The 16,571-nt window shown below is 39.0% G+C and overlaps 1 pseudogene; it reads right to left on the bottom strand.

Moving 5' to 3' along the window:
* Nucleotides 1-13,671: 13,671 nt before the first annotated feature.
* Nucleotides 13,672-15,751, bottom strand: LOC116484705 (bromodomain-containing protein 7-like; annotated as a pseudogene).
* Nucleotides 15,752-16,571: the final 820 nt, after the last annotated feature.

The following is a 16,571-nucleotide window of genomic DNA, read 5'->3' as shown; positions in this document are numbered from 1 at the left end:
CCAGGCTTTTTGGCAGAAGAAAAAAATGGACTTTGGGACTTCATTCTACATTAATCAGCCCTGGTAACTAGGATAGGAAAATAGACAGAAATCACAAGGAAAACCTCTGTTCCTAAATAGAGTGCAGAACCTTACAAGGGATAGCTAGGCAGGGTACAGAAGGGAAAGCTATTAATTTGCATTTTGGAAGATTAATAGATGTACATGGTAAAAAATTCAAAACATAACAAAGCGTATACAGTGAAAAATATGTTTCCTTTCCACCCACTCACTAGTTTTTTCTCTTAGTGACAAATTCTGTCACCAAATTTTAATTTATTTTTCCAAAGATATTTTGTGCATTTACTAACAAAGACTCATACACATAGACTGTTTATTGGGTACACTTTTGCATGTTAGTGCCTTGCTTTTTCCACTTAAAGATCTATCTTGGAAATTATACTATATCAGTAAATTAAAGCTGCCTCTTTCTTTTTATGCCTACATGGCATTTTATTGAATGGATGCACCAAAATACATCCCCTATCAAGAGACATTCATATTGTTTCCAAACTCTTGCTTTTACAAATAGAGTTGCAATGAATTTCTGTGTACGTATGTCTTTCTGTATATGTATGTATGTATCTATAAGACAAATGCAGAGAAGAAGAATTGCTATGCCCAAAGAAATGTGCATTTTTAAATTCTGACGACATAATAGGATATTAGATGTTACTTTTCCTGTCTTAGATTTTCAGCAAAGGCCTCAAAGACCAAACTCTAAGTAATGAATCATCTATTTGGGACATGCAAAGAGACATTAATACCTGTTTTCTTTCCACCTTTAGCCTCTCCTCTGCCTCCAGGTTACATAAGAGAAGACTAAGAGTTCATGGAGAGGTAGAACATTAGAAAACAGGGTTTCCCTAGAGCATGAGAGACTGCAGAGTTGTCAGAGCCATGTACTGTTTCTCCTTTATAGAGCTTGTTTTCCTCTTAGGTTAAGCCAAATAAGGCGGTTCTTAAGAGTCACCCAGAGAACTTGTCATGTTTCCCTTGAAATTTGGGGATACAGAAACTAGTATTTGAGTCACTACTAGGAGAGCAGTCTAAAGGCCACAGTCTGTGACAAAGCTCCCTCTGTGAGCAGAGTGAGAAGAGGCTGCCATGGTGTTCTGTGTTTTTTTAGATTCTGTGTTTATCTATTTGGCACTACAGGTCCAATTATACTAATTAGATTTTCCTGATATTCTGTATTTTTAATGCTCTAGTATTTGCAGGCCTTATAGACCCAGTGAGAGAACTGCCTTCCAGGGCTTGCTAATTCCTAAAGATAATAACAACTTGCCTACAAGCACATCTTTCATTGCAAACCAACAAATCCTAAGTCTATAGCCTCAACCACCTCCATATCTAATTCACATATCAAGCTAAACCACCCTCCTGCCCTAAATCATCCCAGGCCAGGTACCAGGGAACTAGAGACAACCCCTATGCCTCAAAGCCCTCTGGAATTATACAAATAGCCAATCCTAAACTGCTTACTCTTCCCTTCTTGCTTTTCCCATGGAAACCTCAACAAAGGCTGTGGCCTAGGCCTTCCCCTCACTCTTACTTCTGCCTATCCAAACCTGGTATTTCCCCGATGGTCTTGGTGGTGTGACATGTCCCCTTCTTTTAGGAAATATACATGATAATAAATTCTTCTTTCAAAGGCATCAATTTCTTCCTGTGCCATCAATCGGTCACCTCCATTAAATAGAATCCCTTGGGTATAGTTTTAGTACGCATGGGTGCAGCCTTACCTCCTCCAGTGATGGGATGAGTGTTCCTGTGGTCTGATGTGGTCCTTGTGGAATGGAACTGGCATTGAAAAGTATCTCTCCTAGTGGAGCCCACTGCAGCTCAATGAGGCCTACCTGCCTCTGTAGACTCCACCTCTTGGGGCAGGGTATAGCTGAACAAAAGGCAGCAGAAACTTCTGCTTAAATGTCCCTATCTGACAGCTTTGAAGAGAGTAGTGATTCTCCCAGCACAGAGTTTGAGATCTGAGAATGGACAGACTGCCTCCTCAAGTGAGTCCCTGACCCCTGAGTAGCCTAACTGGGAGTCACCTCCCAGTAGGGGCTGACTGACACCTCATACGGCTGGGTGCCCCTCTGAGACAAAGCTTCCAGAGGAACGATCAGACAGCAACATTTGCTGTTCTGCAATATTTGCTGTTGTGCAGCCTCCACTGGTGATACCCAGGCAAACAGGGTCTGGAGTGGACCTCCAGCAAACTCCAACAGACCGGCAGCTGAGGGTCCTCACTGTTAGAAGGAAAACTAACAAACAGAAAGGACATCCACACCAAAACCCCATCTGTAAGTCACCATCATCAAAGACCAAAGGTAGATAAAACCACAAAGATGGGGAGAAACCAGAGAAGAAAAGCTGAAAATTCTAAAAATCAGAGTGCCTCTTCTCCTCCAAAGGAATACGGCTCCTCTCCAGCAATGGAACAAAGCTGGATGGACAATGACTTTGATGAGTTGAGAGAAGAAGGTTTTAGACGATCGGTAATAACAAACTTCTCCGAGCTAAATGAGGATGTTCGAACCCATCACAAAGAAGCTAAAAACCTTGAAAAAAGATTAGATGAATGGCTAACTAGAATAAAGTGCATAGAGAAGACCTTAAAAGACCTGATGGAGCTGAAAACCATGGCATGAGAACTGCGTGAGGCATGCACAAGCTTCAGTAGCAGATTCGATCAACTGGAAGAAAGGGTATCAGTGATTGAAGATCAAATGAAATGAAGCAGGAAGAGAAGTTTAGAGAAAAAAGAGTAAAAAGAAATGAACAAAGCCTCCAAGAAATATGGGACTATGTGAAAAGACCAAATCTGCATCTGATTGGTGTATCTGAAGGTGACGGGGAGAATGGAACCAAGTTGGAAAACGCTCTTCAGAATATTGTCCAGGAGAACTTCCCCAACCTAGCAAGGCAGGCCAACATTCAAATTCAGGAAATACAGAGAACTCCACAAAGATACTCCTCAAGAAGAGCAACTCCAAGACACATAATTGTCAGATTCACCAAAGTTGAAACGAAGGAAAAAATGTGAAGGGCAGCCAGAGAGAAAGGTCAAGTTACCCACAAAAGGAAGCCCATCCAAGTAACAGCTGATCTCTTGGCAGAAACTCTACAAGCCAGAAGAGAGTGGGGGCCAATATTGAACATTCTTAAAGAGAAGAATTTTCAATCCAGAATTTCATATCCAGCCAAACTAAGCTTCATAAGTTAAGGAGAAATAAAATCCTTTACAGACAAGCAAATGCTGAGAGATTTTGTCACCACCAGGCCTGCCTTACAAGAGCTCCTGAAGGAAGCACCAAGCATGGAAAGGAACAAGTGGTACCAGCCACTGCAAAAACATGCCAAATTGTAAAGACCATCGATGCTAGAAAGAAACTGCATCAACTAACGAGCAAAATAAACAGCTAACGTCATAATGACAGGATCAAATTCACACATAACAATATTAACCTTAAATGTAAATGGGCTAAATGTTCCAATAAAAAGACACAGACTGACAAATTGGATAGAGTCAAGACCCATCAGTGTGCTGTACTCAGGAGACCCATCTCATCTGCAGAGACACACATTGGCTCAAAATAAAGGGATAGAGGAAGATCTACCAAGCAAATGGAAAACAAAAAAAAGCAGGTGTTGCAATCCTAGTCTCTGATAAAACAGATATTAAACCAGCAAAGATCAGAAGAGACAAAGAAGGCCATTACATAATGGTAAAGGGATCAATTCAACAAGAAGAGCTAACTATCCTAAATATATATGCGCCCAATACAGGAGCACCCAGATTCATAAAGCAAGTCTTTAGAGACCTACAAAGAGACTTAGACTCCCAAACAATAATAATGGGAGACTTTAACACCCCACTGTCAACATTAGACAGATCAACAAGACAGAAAGTTAGCAAGGATATCCAGGAATTGAACTGAGCTCTGCACCAAGCAGAACTAATAGACATCTACAGAACTCTCCACCCCAAATCAACAGAATATACATTCTTCTCAGCACCACACCACACCTACTCAAAAATTGACCACATAGTTGGAAGTAAAGCTCTCCTCAGCAAATGTAAAAGAACAGAAATTATAACAAACTGTCTCTCAGACCACAGTGTGATCAAACTAGAACTCAGGATGAAGAAACTCACTCAAAACCACTCAACTACATTGAAACTGAACAACCTGCCCCTGAATGACTACTGGGTATATAACGAAATGAAGGCAAAAATAAAGATGTTCTTTGAAACCAATGAGAACAAAGACACAATGTACCAGAATCTCTGGGACACATTTAAAGCCGTGTGTAGAAGGAAAATACCCATAAGAGAAAGCAGGAAAGATCTAAAATTGACACCCTAACATCACAATTAAAAGAACTAGAGAAGCAAGAGAAAACATATTCAAAATCTAGCAGAAGACAAGAAATAACTAACATCAGAACAGAACTGAAGGAGATAGGGACACAAAAAACCCTTTGAAAGATCAATGAATTGAGGAGCTGGTTTTTTGAAAAGATCAACAAAATTGATAGACTGCTAGCAATACTAATAAAGAAGAAAAGAGAGAAGAATCAAATAGACCCAATAAAAAATGATAAAGGGGATATCACCACCCATCCCACAGAAATACAAACTACCATCAGAGAATACTATAAACACCTCTACACAAATAAACTAGAAAATCTAGAAGAAATGGATAAATTCCTCGACAAATACACCCTCCCAAGACTAAACCAGGAAGAAGTTGAATCCCTGAATAGACCAATAACAGGCTCTGAAATTGAGGCAATAATTAATAGCTTACCAACCAAAAAAAGTCCAGGACCAGACAGATCCACAGCCAAATTCAAGGAGGAGCTGATACCATTCTTTCTGAAAATACTCCAATCAATAGGAAAAGACGGAATTCTCCCTAACTCATTTGATGAGGCCAGCATCATCCTGATACCAAAGCCTGGCAGAGACACGACAAAAAAAGAGAATTTTAAACCAATATCCCTGATGAACATCGATGCAAAAATCCTCATAAAACACTGGCAAACGGCCGGGCATGGTGGCTCAAGCCTGTAATCCTAGCACTTTGGGAGGCTGAGGCGGGTGGATCACGAGGTCAGGAGATCGAGACCATCCTGGCTAACATGGTGAAACCTTGTCTCTACTAAATATACAAAAAATTAGCTGGGCGTGGTGGTGGGCACCTGTAGTCCCAGATACTTGGGAGGCTGAGGCAGGAGAATGGCGTGAACCCAGGGGGCGGAGCTTGCAGTGAGTGGAGATCCCGCCATTGCACTCCAGCCTGGGGGACAGAGCGAGACTCCATCTCAAAAAAAAAAAACACCGGCAAACTGAATCCAGCAGCACATCAAAAAGCTTATCCACCATGAACAAGTGGGCTTCATCCCTGGGATGCAAGGCTGGTTGAACATATGCAAATCAATAAATGTAATCCAGCATATAAACAGAACCAAAGAAAAAACCACATGATTATCTCAATAGATGCAGAAAAGGCCTTTGACAAAATTCAACAGCACTTCATGCTAAAAACTCTCAATAAACTAGGTATTGATGGGACGTATCTCAAAATAATAAGAGCTATTTATGACAAACCCACAGCCAATATCATACTGAATGGGCAAAAACTGGAAGCATTCCCTTTGAAAACTGGCACAAGACAGGGATGCCCTCTCTCACCACTCCTATTCGACATAGTGTTGGAAGTTCTGGCCAGGACAATCACACAGGAGAAAGAAATAAAGGGTATTCAATTAGGAAAAGAAGAAGTCAAATTGTCCCTGTTTGCAGATGACATGATCGTATATTTAGAAAACCCCATCATCTCAGCCCAAAATCTCCTTAAGCTGATAAGCAACTTCAGTAAAGTCTCAGGATACAAAATCAATGTACAAAAATCACAAGCATTCTTGTACACCAATCACAGACAAACAGAGAGCCAAATCATGAGTGAACTCCCATTCACAATTGCTTCAAAGAGAATTAAATACCTAGGAATCCAACTTACAAGGGATGTGAAGGACCTCTTCAAGGAGAACTACAAACCGCTGCTCAATGAATTAAAAGAGGACACAAACAAATGGAAGAACATTCCATGCTCATGGATAGGAAGAATCAATATTGTGAAAACAGCCATACTGCCCAAGGTAATTTATAGATTCAATGCCATCCCCATCAAGCTACCAATGACTTTCTTCACAGAATTGGAAAAAACTACTTTAAAGTTCATATGGAACCAAAAAGGACCCCACATTGCCCAGACAATCTTAAGCCAAAAGAACAAAGCTGGAGGCATCATGCTACCTGACTTCAAACTATACTATAAGTTTACAGTAACCAAAACAGCATGGTACCAAAACAGAGATATAGACGAATGGAACAGAACAGAGCCCTCAGAAATAATACCACACATCTACAACCATCTGATCTTTGACAAACCTGACAAAAACAAGCAATGGGGAAAGGATTCCCTATTTAATAAGTGGTGCTGGGAAAACTGGCTAGCCATATGTAGAAAGCTTAAACTAGATCCCTTCCTTACACCTTATACAAAAATTAATTCAAGATGGATTAAAGACTTAAATGTTAGACCTAAAACCATAAAATCCCTAGAAGAAAACCTAGGCAATACCATTCAGGACATAGGTATGGGCAAGGACTTGATGACTAAAACACCAAAAGCAATGGCAACAAAAGCCAAAATTGACAAATGGGATCTAATTAAACTAAAGAGCTTCTGCACAGCAAAAGAAACTACCATCAGAGTGAAAAAGCAACCTACAGAATGGGAGAAAAGTTTTGCAATCTACCCATCTGACAAAGGGCTAATATCCAGAATCTACAAATAACTTAAACAAATTTACAAGAAACAAATCAAACAACCCCAGCAAAAAGTGGGCAAAGGATATGAACAGACCTTCTCAAAAGAAGACATTTATGCAGCCAACAGACACATGAAAAAATGCTCATCATCACTGGCCATCAGAGAAATGCAAATCAAAACCACAATGAGATAGCATCTCACACCAGTTAGAATGCTGATCATTAAAAGTCAGGAAACAACAAGTGCTGGAGAGGATGTGGAGAAATAGGAACACTTTTACACTGTTGGTGGGACTGTAAACTAGTTCAACCATTGTGGAAGACAGTGTGGTGATTCCTCAGGGATCTAGAACTAGAAATACCATTTGACCCAGCCATCCCATTACTAAGTATATACCCAAAGGGTTATAAATCATGCTGCTATAAAGACTCATGCACACGTATGTTCATTGCGGCACTATTCACAATAGCAAAGACTTGGAACCAACCCAAATGTCCATCAATGATAGACTGGATTAAGAAAATGTGGCACATATACACCATGGAATACTATGCAGCCATAAAAAAGGATGAGTTCATGTCCTTTGCAGGGACATGGATGAAGCTGGAAACCATCATTCTGAGCAAACTATCACAAGGACAGAAAACCAAACACCGCATGTTCTCACTCATAGGTGGGAATTGAACAATGAGAACATTTGGACACAGGATGGGGAACATCACACACCGGGGCCTGTCATGGGGTGGGGGGAGGGAGGAGGGAGGAGGGATAGTATTAGGAGATATACCTAATGTAAATGACGAGTTAATGGGTGCAGCACACCAACATGGCAGATGTATACATATGTAACAAACCTGCACGTTGTGCACATGTACCCTAGAACTTAAAGTATAAGAATAATAATAATAAAAAGAAAAGTATCCCTCCAAAAACAGGCTGGAGGTGCTGGGCTGGGGGATCCAGGATGCCAAGATCTGAGTATGGGAGTTTTAAATGGAGGGCATGTTGGCTGGGTAAGGAAGTTTTGGTAAATGTCTCCAGTGCGCCTCAACATCATCTCATAAAAAGTCAAGCATTTGGACATTGGCCACACGCAGAGGGCATCAAAGCCGGATTACAACTGTCTCAGTCACTAAAGATCTTTTCCACCCTTTGCTGCTCTTCCTCCCCCTGTGCCAGACTTCAGGGAACCAGAGGTCACAAGGTGAGTAAAGGAGAAAGTGTCTCAGTCCATTTCTGTGCTATAACAAAATGCCACAGAATGGATAATTTGTAAACCACTGAAATTTATTTCTTATAGTTCTAGAGACTGGGAAGTCCAAGATTAAGGCACCAGCAGATTTGGTGTCTGGTCGGGGGATGCTCTCCCCTCCAAGATGGCACCTCGTTGCTGCGTTCTCCAGAGGGGACATACTAAGTTTCGACATGAATTTTGGAGGAGGCACACTCAAATCATAGCAAAAATAGAGGAAAAGAGTTAAGGGAGAAATAGTGAGAAGCCAACCAGGACATCTTTTCTGGGCTTTAGGTTTCTGAGCCTAGGTGAGGACTGAGCCAGGGGTTGGGAAGAAGCATTAAATTGGTTGAGATTAAAGCTTTGATATGAAACTGGACCAAATTTGTTAATATCCAGAAAGCGAGACTATTCACTAATAACTGGAAGTGACCAGAAAAGCTATCAGATCTACCCACGATTTCATGAAAGCATAGAAAATGGAGATTCAAAGTAGCATGAAAGAAAGTTAGTGTTGTGAGCAAATAATGTGTTTTTTCTCTACTGCTTGCACCTCACAAACACGAGTATGTTCAATAAACCAGTTAGAATAGATATTGCCGAATGGCTCTCTACAGATGCTATACCAACTTCCTCCCTCACCAACAAGGTGCACAGCATCCGTTTGCAGAAGAGGCTTTTGATGTTCACATAGAGAACTTGTCTATTCTTTGACATTCTATGAAGCAAAATAGAGACAAAAATAAGTTACTCCCGAATGTCTCCAATCAATTAATACAGACTTCTTGATATCATGTACTGTTTTAAATGCTTGTGTGTCTTCCCAAATTCCAGTCTCCACATATCAAGCATACCAAGTTATGTAGACTGTTTTACATTCCAGATAGGAACATAAAGGAAGGATATAAGAAAAGATTATTTTCTTTTTTTTTGTTTGTTTTGGTTTTTTTTGTTTTGACTCTTTTTTTTATTATTATAGTTTAAGTTTTAGGGTACATGTGCACAACGTGTAGGTTTGTTACATATGTATACATGTGCCATGTTGGTGTGCTGCACCCAGTAACTCATCATTTAACACTAGGTATATCTCCAAATGCTGTCCCTCCCACCTCCCCTCACTCCACAACAGGCCCCGGTGTGTGATGTTCCCCTTCTTGTGTCCATGTGTTCTCATTGTTCAATGAGAAAAGATTACTTTCAATACTAACTTGTGGTGACAAGTGTCTATTAATAAAAAATATATTTTTAACCCAGACATTTATACATCTTTTTAAATATGGTAATTGATCACTACTATGTGAAGAATTAAATAAGAACACAGATATATTAAAATTATGTTGTCCAAAGATCATTTATTAGTTAACTAAAATTTATATTATCTCAAGTACTAAAAATCAACTTAGGGTCTAGAAAATACAATTTAAGCTAATATGTTAAGTCTTTTGTAGAATTGTAAAATTAACCTATTTTTATAAAGACTACATGTTATCAAGTTATTTAGTTGAACACATAATTTTACAATTTTATAAATTTAAAATGATTTTAGTTCATTCAACTGCAAAACTAGTAGAGGAAATTTAGAAAATTCAAATTAATTAAACTTTTCATGAAAAAGTAAACCCAAGGCTTTCATAAACCAAAATGTTGTGCTAACATTATTTTTATATAGTAGAAGGTGGGGAAAGTTATAGGGCTATATTTAAATCAAAATTATTAAACCAGTCTAATTTTTCCAAAGGGACACCATAATTAGGAATATTACGTGATCTCTTTTCTTGCGTCATTATATAGCAGATATTAAAACTTTAAAGTTTTTAATAAGATACTTACTTCTTGTAATAACCAAGGCTATTAATTAAGCTCACTAAGTCTTTTTTCCTGTTACAGCTTTACCAAGAAAAAATTTTCTTACAGAACCACATAAAGTACAAGAAGTAAAAAAAAAAATTTTTAGAAAATTTAAAATTTCTTGTTCTTCCCATTTATGTAAGTGCTTAATATACAAATATTGTTTCAGAAAGCCACCTCAAGGAGGAGTTTATTCCTTTAGATTTCTTTTAACTTTTATTTTGAAATAATTTTAAACTTTCAGAAAAAAATGCAAAAATTGTACAGAGAGTTTACAAATGCCCTTCACTTCTTTCCCTGATGTTAACATCTTACATAAGCATAGCACGATTATCAAGACCAAGAAATTGACAGTGACGCAATGTTGTTAATGAAATAACATAGTTTATTCAAATTTCACCAGTTTTTCACTGATGTTCTTTTTCTAGCCAAGACCCAATCCAGGACCACATATTGCATAGTTGACCTGTCTTCTTAGTGTCCTTCAATTTGTAATAATTCCTCAATCTTTCTTTTCCAGAATATAAAAGAAAGAAAATTTAAAAATACAATTTATATAGTTTTTGCCCCATCCCTGGAACCAACCATTTTTTCTAGGCACCCTAATTTGCTTCTGTGTGTGTGTGTGTGTGCGTGCGCGTGTGTGTATGTGGTGTGTTGTTCTTTGTTTGTTTACTGCCTCTGGATTTTGAGTCTTAGAAAACTGGCTCTAGGGTCTAACTCCTTTCCTTTCCATATCAGAGAGACACAGTAATAGCCCTATAGTCCGCTTTCCAAAGGTCAGATTATTCCATATAAAATAATCACAAGGGCTTCCACAGGAAGTCTAGTAGAAATGTGCAGGTGAGCATTCACCTCCAAGTCACATCCTTTTAGAGGCTCCTGTCATTGTGAGGCCCTCTATGTATTCTCATTAATCCTAATTATCCACTACATGACTATTGACCACACACATACCTCCTAAGGACAGACATTAATTCCCAGGGATTTTAGTGCCTAAATTAATATTCATAAGCAGAAACACCATCCTGATTGTAGCATCAGCTCTGCAGCTTCTTCTCAGGACAGACTTGGCCCTTTGACATGCAAAGCCGGGACAGCTCCCTTTCTTCACCCTCTTTCTTTCAGAACATGCCTCAGGGCTTGATAAATGATGGTTTTCAGGCTGTCCACCCTTTAAAATTAGAGCTTTTACTTGAAGAGCAGGCTCAAAATCTTTTGCAGAGTCTCTAATTCTCTGGTAATCTCTGTAAATGAAGGGGAATGTTCCTATGAGGGTATATTATTCTTCTGTCTGTCCCCTTTCCCTACAAAAATTCTGTATATGAGTGGCAGTTTTCCCAATTAATATTAGTTGATATCAATATTACCTTAATATCAATGCAATTGAGAAAATTAGTACCTATATAATTATACATAAAAGCTGTTTCCAGCTATAGAGTCCGTTTTGCCATCACACTACATTAAACCAGAATTCTTGAAAATATTTACCAAGTTGACCAAAGTCTTGTGATCATTATCCAATGATATTTTAATAGTTAATATCAAGATTAACCATCTCTGTTCACTGTTACCCAATGCAAGCTTTATGTATGCTGTCTCCTGATCCTTGCAGTAGTATTAAGTTAGTTTGCAGAAATATTAATAGCCAAGAATATGCATATTGCTATACAATCAGTTCCTGCTTATAGAATCAACAAAAAGTCTATAATAGATAAATGAGAGTAAAAACTGATTTTTAGTTGTGCTTGATTCAGTTCTCGATAACAAGAAAGATCATATCGTAATAGAAAATTTCACATTTCTAATATCCATTTTTATGGTTCCATTTAAATTGAAAATCAGTAGTTTTTATTATTGAAACTTTATATCATGCTTAATCAACTTTTATTCTAACTCTTTTATTTGGCATTAATTTTTATCAACTTTTATGTCCTGATTTTGTAATTATTTACTTATTTGCTGTTTTTAAATGACTTATATTGGATGAGCCTTTCTAACTTTAACCTTTTAGAACCTTTATAACTTTAAACTAATTGGCATCTCTTGTATTGTTTGTTTATTGATTTAGGCAGAAACTGCCTTTTAATGGTGGGTTTACATTATTTATATGAGATCCAGTGTTTGGTACATTTGGTGTTAATTTTTTCAATATATATTAGGCAACTTTATTGTCTCTGGTTATAGGGACTATATTTTTCCTTATTTATTTATTTATTTATTTATTTATTTATTTATTTTTAGATGGAGCCTCAATCTGTCACCCAGGCTGGAGTGCAGTGGCACGATCTCGGCTCACTGCAAGCTCCACCTCCCAGGTTCACACCATTCTCCTGCCTCAGCCTCCCGAGTAGCTGGGATTACAGTCACCCATCACCACGCCCGGCTAATTTTTGTATTTTTAGTAGAGACGGAGTTTCACCGTGTTAGCCAGGATGGTCTCGATCTCCTGACCTCGTGATCTGCCCACCTTGGCCTCCTAAAGTGCTGGGATTACAGGCGTGAGCCACTGCGCCCAGCCTTTCCCTTTATCTTTTAAAATGTTTTAGAAGATTAAAAAAATCTATTTTAAAGCCTCATGTAAATATCTTGAAATGTTCTATAAGCATTCTATTTCTCTCTTTCCCTAATCAAAAGCCTGCTGTACTTCCCCGCAAGAAAGACAAAGGATGTTACTTTTTTTGTCTGCGTCTCCTATTCCCTACATCCAATTTCCCATTCATAATTAAATCTGATATTTCTCACTTTTTTCTCTTCATGTTTCTTTTATACTTTCTGTGTCTTATTTTAAATAATTACTGCAGTATCAGGAGTAATTCTTCCACAGTTATTTTTACTTCTTTAACAATAGTTGGTATCAATAATTCTCACAGGTTCACTTTTTAGCCATTATCCATTCAAATTTCTTTCTCTAATTTTACTCTTGCATACTATACATTGTAGCTGTGAGCAATTTTTTTCAAAAGAAGCCCCTGCTGCCACATTTTTTTAAGATTGGTCATGTCTGCAAGTATCTCTCTGTTACCTCCCTACACAAATGGCATGATGTGGTCCCTTTTTCTTGAGTTGCACTTTTTCCCCTCTGTAGAAGATGTCATTGCATTGTCATGCAGCATTACTCATTGCAGTGGAAAAAGTCAAAGCTAGTTTGAAATTTTGCTCCATGAAAATAACCTACTTTTTTTTGCCTGGAAACTTGCAGAATTATCTTTCCCCTTACGGCTTTAAATTTTCATGAAACTATGTTATGGTGTTGCTTTTTGCTCTTGATTTTTGTGTGGGACTTTGGTAGTACTCTCTGTAATTGTTTTTTTTTTTTTTTTCAAAAATAATGTTTTCTCTGATAATTGGTTTTGATCCTTTTGTCTGTTTTTTCACTTTTAGAAACTCCTCTTATTTGGAAATTGGATATCCAAATTTAACAACTTCTCTTGAATTATTTTCCTATTTTTTAAATTTCTTTTCCATACTGAATATTGTAATTATGGACAAAGAGGAGAGGGAGGGTGAACACAACTTTTTTTGAGTCCCAGGTCCAGCTTTATTACCCAATACAAGTCAAAACTCTGGAACATTAAAATTCATTATTCCAAAGTTTAATTAAAAACACAATTTACAAATATTTAATATCTTCTGAAAAGCATTTCCAAGTTAAGAATGAAAAAAATATGTATACAATATATAATCAAATACCAGTTGGCTTCAAATCCCATCAAGTCCACACTCAGCAACATCAATCTTTTTAGGTTCTTCAAAATCTTCTGTTAAATCTACAAAGTTGTTTTCTACAATAAGGCAAGGAATGGAAACCCTATTGCTTTTTGAACTCCATACACACTTACAGTATCACGTGGAGTTACATGCTGTGCACGTTTTTTAAGATTATTGGTCACTTGTTCAGAAAGATGCATTTCTCCATATGAGGGACCCAAGAGACAGATCATATTGGGAGGGAGTCTGATGCTCAAAAGCTCATTCTGGGTTTCCTGGACCTCCTTGAACAATTTGGTGGTCTTGTCAAGTTTCTTTTGAACATATCAGCTTTTTCAGAGTTCGAAACTTCAACTGGAGTGCCAGAGTTTGTTACTGCTTTCAGTGCTATGAGCCTGTGCTGAGTATTGGAGTCCAAACGCACTACTGGCTCTATTTCTGTAATCTCCATTTCATTTGCTGTGACAAGTATCTTAGTATGACCTTCATCTTCAAGCGATGACATTTCCAGCTCTTGTAGTGTCCTGGAATGTTCTCCTCTTGTTAAAACATTCAGTAAACTATATGACGTAACATATGGATAATCTTGGCATGTGGCCAAAACCTTAGGGATGCTGAAAGCACCTGGAAGATCAGCCTTCCCCATAGTTTGAATAGGTTAAATCGGAATCATCCTTGCTGACATTTGCAAATGTGGAGTCATGATGTGGTGCACAAGAACTGTAGGGTTCATAGTTCAAATATAACAGTACAGTTCCTTTGTTTCATTTATACTCTTTGAACCCCTGCGAAGTATTCACTCCTGATAGAAGTCTTCCAGGTGTCATGCCCAGTCTCTCAGGGCAATCGCCTGACTTAAGATGGGGAAGTCCCAAGGTTGTTGCTCCATCTGGTTTTCTTCTTTCAAATTTGCACTATTAACAAGCCACCTGGTCAGCTTTCCTCAGATTCCTTAACGATGCAGTCAACCTGGTTCTGCTCTCTCTCTAAATTATTGCTTTTAAACTCATTTTCAAGCATAACTTTGTCTTTCTATTGTCTTTGCTGGGACTTTTGAAGGCTTGTGCTTCAGCATCTCCAGCTTTCTTGGCCAGCAGCTTCTGTCCACCCCACTCTGCGAAGTGTCTGTTCTCTTTCTGCTTTCAAGTTTTTTTGTTGTTGTTGTTCTTGTTTTTTTTTGTTTGTTTTTTGTTTTTTGTTTTTTTTGGTTTTTTTTTTTTGTTTTTTTTTTTTTGCAAGCCTGTCATAAAGTCTATGCCCTGCTTCAGAATTCAGGCTCTGAATTCTTTGCTGGCTAAGAATGTTCATCCCTGAGTGCAGTAACTTTTTGGCAGCTTTATAATAAATGGCCTCTGGTTTGTTGTAAAGCATGGCATTAGTACACATTAGTTTGAAGTTATCCTTTAGTTCTTCTATGTGCTGGTAGTCATTGTTGTTGATCTTTTCTTTCATGGTATTAAAATCCATTGGGTGTTTAATGATCATGAAGCAGCCAGGAGCAATAAAATCAGTCACAGGAAATGAAAAGAAAGCCCTTGGGTCTTTTCTCTGCAATTGTCTCATCAGTTGACTCGAAGCTTCTTGAAGAGGTGTCTGTTCTACTTCTAGCTTGGCGGAAGAGCTTGTGAGAGGCTTCTCGGCAGGCAGGTCTAATCTCACAGGGAAGTGACACTGGAGCTCTTCTTCTGCCTCCTCTCCACACTGCCTCGGGCTCACTTTCTTTCATCCTCCTTTACTCCTCTCTGTTTTCTCCCTTTTCTTTCCCCCAGAACTTGCCTCGGTGCCAGTTGATAGTCATTAAAATAAGCCCCAGTTTATTTTTTAAAAAGCCCAAGGCTTTGGAGAGCTGGGTGACTTGGTTCCCTCCTGCTTTGAGGACCAGCTTCAAGGGCTTCTCTACATACTCCTGGTACGGGTGCTTGTCTGACCCGGACTTTTTGCCATGTTCCTCTAGATCCCAGTGCCCGACCCCCTCACCAGGTCCTGGCCCTGCAACACTGCTTTCCGGGCCAGGCGAGCAGATGGCTGCAGCAGGGCCTGAGAGACCCCAGACCATCAGGCAGTGAGGCATGCTGGAGATTGCTTTAAATATAAAGAAGCCACACAGAACAACAATCATCTAACAGGGAGGCCTTATTTTAATGAATATCAATTGGTATTTGTTTGGCTGAATCTGAAATGACACGATAGCTGGACTATTTTATTCATTATACAAGCAGAGCAAAGAATTTAGAGATTCTTCCTTTTGGTAAAGGTGGTGAGCGGCTATCGCTAAATGTAAAGTAGGTGGAATATGTAATAGATCTCACTTCTCTTCAGTCTTTGAGAAATTCTTCATATAACCTGCAGAATAGGTCAGATGCAATAAGACAAGAGTTGGTGAGTTCTTGACATGAGGAGAGCACCCAAATAGGACTCTGGAAGTTTGGTTCTGTGTGTGAGATCAACTATGCAAAGAACATGGCACACACAGGTGTGCATCAGGCATGGTTTACAACTGGCCTTTCCAGGAAGAGGGAGGAGTTCATCACTGGGGATTATCTTGGTCATTTTCAGGACCAGGGATTCCCTGGGGCAAGGGATTGTGACCTAGGATATCTGACGGGAAGAAGGATCTTATCTACCTGCTTGGGGTTCAGGGGAAGCCCTAGATTTAGATCCTGAACCAGTGATCTCTGCTGAACCTAGGGCTGGGAACCCACAGAGATCCAGGCTGATGGACTGGGCCAATCTGAGGGGAAGAAGCGTGGCTGGAGGACTGGCCACATGCTCCCATGGCTGGCAGCCGTGGGAATGTGAGAAGTAACATGCGAGTGGTTGAGGCTGGGCCTGGTAAGATGGGTCAGGACTGAGATTATTGATGCAGTCCTTGCCTTAGTGGGGACTGACAC

The sequence above is a fragment of the Hylobates moloch genome, unplaced genomic scaffold (genome assembly GCF_009828535.3).
Source record: "Hylobates moloch isolate HMO894 unplaced genomic scaffold, HMol_V3 SCAFFOLD_16, whole genome shotgun sequence".
Classification (NCBI taxonomy): Eukaryota; Metazoa; Chordata; class Mammalia; order Primates; family Hylobatidae; genus Hylobates; species Hylobates moloch.
This window is presented reverse-complemented; position numbering and strand designations above follow the sequence as displayed.